Raw genomic sequence first — 6,166 nt, 5'->3', positions numbered from 1 at the left:
GTTTGTCTCCTATAACATTGTCAGCCTTTCACATCCGTTTAATAAGCCTGTAGAATGACCCGTGTTGATGCCATTGCCCTCGCACACCATCAAATAGAAGATTGTCCTGGAAGAACATGTGAAGGAGGGGCCTGCATACTCCAAAGGACCCTTAGGAAATAGAGGCGCCTTTGGTTCTTCTTGTATGTAGCCTCTGTGTTGATGTTCCACTTAGGTCTGCCATCCAGGTGCATTCCCAGGTACTTGTAGTTCCTCAGCACACCTACATCCTCACCATCAATTGTAATAGGGAGAATTGCAGGCTTGGTCATCGTAAAGCGCATCACCATCTCCTTCATCTCACTGTTGTTGAGCTGCAGATGACTCAGCTTCCACCATTCGACAACGCCCTCCAACAGGTCCCTGTATTCATCCTTCCGTCTTCCCTTTATACACTCAGCTAACGCTGCGTTATCAGAGAATTTCTGCAGATGACATTATTCAGTGTCAGATTTAAAGCCTGAGGTATACAGGATGAACAGGAAGGGAACCAATACAATCCACCGTGGGGACCCAGTGCTGTTATACCCATATTTAACACACATCTGTGAAGCCTCACAAACTGTGTTCTACCAGGCAGGTACTGTAGTACATTATCCAGGATACAATGGATGTGCTATCTTGTAGTGAACGCAGCTTATCACCCAGCAATGAGGGCCGTATGGTTTTGAAGGCACTTGAGAAATCAAAAATCATGATCCTCACAGTACTCTACTGCTGATCCAAATGGGAGTAGGCTCTGTTCAGCAGGTAGATGACAGTATCGTCGACTCTAATGTTTTCCTGGCAGGAAAACTACAGGGCATCGAGGGCTAATCCGAACAGAGGTAGGAGGTGAGCCAGGACCAGCTTCTCAAGGGTCTTCATGATGAATGAGATCAGGGCCAAGACGAGTGCCCAGTGTAGTCAGTGTAGCCCAGTTGAAAGGTAGTCATTCCGATCTACTTTCAAGAGCGTGTTACCCAAATACAATGTCTCATATTACACTGGGTGCTGAGGACATTGGTACACAGAAATCCAGTACCTCATTGTTCGTCTTTTGCACTGTTTGTTTTGCAATTTATAGTAATTTGTAAACGTTGCAGTGCTCTGCTGAGAGAAAACGACAAATTTCACGACATGTCAGTAATGATTAATCCTAGTTTGATCCTAAGAATGTCCTCAACATCACAGATTTCGTTAGTAAGTGCGTAATATATGTGCTGTTGTACCAAAGAGGTCATTCTGAGAATTCCCGAACCGGAAACCATGGATGAATCAGGAGATCCACTCCCTAAAGGTGAATGAGCAAGTGCAGCAGGCAGTGAAGAAGGCTAATGGAAAGAAGCCCTTTATTACAAAGGGAATTGAGTACAAGAGCAAGGAAATCCTTTTGCATTTGTACAGGGCCCTGGTGAGACCACACCTGGAGTATTGTGTACAGTTTTGGTCTCCAGGGTTAAGGAAGGACATCCTGACTGTAGAGGAAGTGCAGCATAGATTCACGAGGTTAATTCCTGGGATGTCCTGACTGTCTTAGGCAGAGAGGTTAGAGAGACTGGGCTGTACACGCTGGAATTAAGGAGATTGAGAGGCGATCTGATTGCAACATATAAGATTATTAAGGGATTGGACAAGATAGAGGCAGGAAATATGTTTCAGATGCTGGGAGAGTCCAGTACCAGAGGGCATGGTTTGAGAATAAGGGGTAGGTCATACAGGACAGAGTTAAGGAAAAACTTCTTCTCCCAGAGAGTTGTGGGTGTCTGGAATGCACTGCCTTGGAAAGCAGTGGAGGCCAATTCTCTGGATGTTTTCTTCTTGAAGAAAGGAGCTAGATAGGTATCTTATGGATAGGGGAATCAAGGGATATGGGGACAAGGCAAGAACAGGGTATTGATAGTAGATGATCAGCCATGATCTCAGAATGGCGGTGAAGGCTCGAAGAGCCGAATGGTCTACTTCTGCACCTATTGTCTAATGTCTATTGTCTATTGTCGATTGAAGTCCAGTTCTGCAACGTTCATACCAGTCGACAGCGAGTTTACAATGAAATGAATTGTAAAGATTTTTTCTTTGCATGCCTGTTGTTGCACTAGTGCAGAAAAACGACTCTGAGAATTACAATTCAAAAATCGCCACACTGGACTGTCAGACATGTCTGTAAAGCACAGGAGCCAATAAAACATGAAAAGCGGCGAGAGCATTCAATGCACGGAAAACACACCACGTTCATCATCAGGCCACCGTCCTCCCCACCGTGCAGTACAGCGCTCACCAATCATCAACGGCCTCGCCTGTCTACGTCAAAAACTGAGAAGAGACTCAGCCACAGATAAACACGGTCATACTGCACAGTGCCATACCGGGCAGAGAGACCTCTGCCGAGATTGCTTTTGTGTCTGCTCGGTCACTGCCCACCACTGCGAAAGCGAAGTTCATAAAACGATTTTTAATTATTTCAATCACGATCTCACAATCACCGCAGAACACCGGTGAGCAAACCCTCTTCTAGTTATCATGTTCCTGGAAGGGGCAAAGCAATTTAAAAAATTGAATATTGGAGATACAGGAAGTATGAAATCAAATTATTATAATCTCCTGGAATACGTAACAACCAGGCAGTATCTGTAAAGAGGTAATTCAGTCATTAATTATGGCAGTGCTTCTACTTGAAACGTTGACTTGTTCGTCTCAGATCACGATGGATAAAATATCTTTTGTTAGTTGCAACCTCACAGGCTCCTATAGCAATTCATATTGGATCTCATCCTCTAAAGCGTAAGAGTTTGAAAAAGTTAGGAACTTGAATAGCTGGAAGGCGCTGGTTATCAAATAAGAATAAGAATCAGGTGCAGAGCAAAGTTTTCTGTTAACACTATCATGCTTTGTCAGTCATCAAGATCATGGCTGATCTACCTCAGCGCAATTTCCCACCTTTTCCATATCCAGTAACATCTAGAAGAGTACAATTCTCTCTTTTTGTTAATAACGGTGTCAACACGCATCCATATGCTACCGGACACAGAATTTCAAAGATAAACCATGCAGTTCTCCCTGTCTCGCTGCTCTGTATTTCCCCGTTATTTTTAATCGATGATCTGCCCCCCTCCGCCCACAACCCGATCATCCAATAGCGAATTTCATCAAATATGCAGAAATAAACGTAGTTACACAATCATAAAATGATTCAAATGAGGGGAACTTCCCTGTTTGAGCAAAAGAATTGTACTCAGTTTAAACCTGAAAGACTACCGCATAGCTCTGAGAATAGGAATTCAGCTGACACGCTGCAATTTTCTTGCTGCTGAGTAAAACTTGCCATTTTAGTTTGCTTTGAAAATCTCAATTCCCCCTTTCAGTTCCTGTCGGACAAACCCGATACATTGTCTGTATATGTGGTGGTGGTTCGGAGTTATTTATTCTTCATTTCTTAGAATGTGCAGGCATATTGTTCACCATGAAGGGTCGCTGAATAGAAATCTCCATGAATAAAATCTCTGTGGAGAGTAAAGAGTCAGCAGTAACAACGAACATTTCCCCATCAAAGAGTCTAGGAGATCACCACACAATGTATAAGAGTGCATGCCTCAGGTGAAATGGCACCTGCTCTTGTCGCACTAGTCATCAACTGTTACCTTCAGGAAGGACACAGTTCTAAAGACAGTCTGGAAGGACATAGTCTTAAAGAACAGTTCAAATAAATCAACATTCATCGACTTCAGGCCAAACGCATTGCGCCAATGCTGAAAATTCTCAGCAGCTTAATTAGCCTCTTTGAAAGAGTTTGCAGAAGTAACCTGAAACGACAAACATTTCAAAGCGATTTCAATCAACTCCGTCAGTTGAAGGTGCCGGACATCAAATATATTAGCCTTTTGTTTTCCATTCATATTTCCAGTACTTGCATATTTTTGCATCATCCAATGTAACGTGTCGAGTTAAAGGTCATTTATTAGAACTGAGATATTTTAGAATTAAATCCTAAGTCGCTGAGAAGTGGAGAATTAAAGACAGCACAGCCATCCTGTCCACCCTGATGAGCTGTCTCTTAGCGGTGGCATTGTGCCCACCGGTTGGTGGTGGGGGTCGAGGATAATTGCATGTCCCCAAAGTCACTCGCAATTATCTACACATGTACCATGGAGAGCATACTAACTGATTGCCTTACTGTCTGGTATGGAAGGACAACAACACAGGATCAGCAAAAGCTGCAGGAAATTTAATCCTGGGCACTCACTTCCCCAGCACCCAGGCCACCTTCAAAGAGCGACCCCTCAAACAGGCCGCATCCATGGCTCAGCTGAGATTTCAAAGGAGATCAGTTTAATCCCGCACTGTATGGACGACAGGGCTCTTCTTCCTGGTATCGTAGGGAATGGTATGGAACCTGATTCTAGCAGCAGAGCTCCAGGAAACATGGTCAAGTATTCTGTTGTGTTCGGAGACAGCATAGAATATTGAACAGTATAGCTCAGAAACCGGCCCATCGGTCTACGATGCCGAGATAAGTAACTTAGTAATTAAACCCCGTTAACTATTCCCTTATGCCTAAAGATGTCAAACTCCTCCATTTCCTGCACATACACGTCCTGTTTAAGTGTCCTTTCAACCTATCTATCGTATTTGCCTTTACTAACGTGAGTGACGGCATTTTGCAGACATCTATGACTACACACACACACACACACACACACACACACACACACACACACACACACACACACACACACACACACACACACACACACACACACACACACACACACACACACACACACACACACACACACACACACCTCGCCTAAAATACGTGGCCTCTATTATTAGATAGATATTTCGTCTGGGGACAAATATACTGGATGTCCACTCATCTAGACCTCTGGTAATATTATAAACATCTGAAAGAGATCCTCTCAGCATGCGCCGCTCGACAGAAACAGCCCAAGTTTATCCAAGCTCTCCTTACTGCACATGACCTCTAATCCGGAAAGTATACTCCAAATGCAGCCCAACCAGAGCTTTATAAATCTGCAGCATAACTACTTGATTCTTGAACTCATTGTCTCGACTAATAAAGTCAAGATTGTCGAACGCGTTCTATGACACCCAATCAATACATGCAGGCATTTCCATGGATATATAAATTTGGACTTAAGATCGATACGTTCATCAACAGTGTAAGTGAGGTCAGCTGAGAATATCATTGGGGTCTCTCTTCCCGCCATTACAGACATTTACGCTACACGCTGCATCCGCAAAGCAAACAGCAATATGAAGGAACTCATGCAAAGTCTTCTCCCTCCTGCCATCTGGGAAAAGGCACCGAAGCATTTGGGCTCTCTCGGCCAGACTATGTAACAGTTTATTCCCCCAAGCTATCAGTCTCCTCAATACCCAGAGCCTGGACTGACACCAACTTACTGCCCTCTACTGTGCCTATTGTCTTCTTCATTATTAATTGTAATGCCTACACTGTTTTGTGCACTTTATCAGTCCTGGATAGGTCTGTTGTCTAGTGTAGTTATTTTCCGTGTTGTTTTTACTTAGTTCAGTGTAGTTTTTGTACTGTTTCATGTAGCACCATGGTCCTGAAAAACGTTGTCTCGTTTTTACTGTACCAGCATGGTCGAAATGACAATAAAAAGTGACTTGACTTGACTTAAATGCATTGCCATTAGCTCTGTGCTGTCCCTTGAATTTATTGAGGTCTCCGAAATTGCACTAGGCCTGCATCCATCCATGTGCACCTGTAAAAATGTTGAATGCAGCAGATTGAAAACATATGGAGAAGTGTGAAGGGAAGTGTATGGCTCCTGAGTCCTGTCTTCTGACCTAAGCACATTCACCAGCTTGTAGTACCTGCATGTGGTTAACCTTCAGCGGTCTCATACATTCAGGACGTGTTGAAGTGCACGGCAATGCTTTTGGCTTTCAGACCGCATTTGTCACTGTGGAGCTGCGAGTCACCTCGAGCTTGTCTACCACTGGAAATGCAGAGGCGAGCTCATCGAAAAGTAAAATCTTCCCACAGCGTTAGACGGGATTGATCGTGTTCGTAAAAGCAGAGTTCACAGGATTAAATAGTGATCCTGTCTTTCAAGACTGGATAAATATCTGTGGCTTCGGAAATTCCACCGAAGAGACC

Source organism: Hemitrygon akajei, chromosome 1, assembly GCF_048418815.1.
Source record: "Hemitrygon akajei chromosome 1, sHemAka1.3, whole genome shotgun sequence".
Classification (NCBI taxonomy): Eukaryota; Metazoa; Chordata; class Chondrichthyes; order Myliobatiformes; family Dasyatidae; genus Hemitrygon; species Hemitrygon akajei.
Note: the sequence above shows the minus strand (reverse complement) of the source record.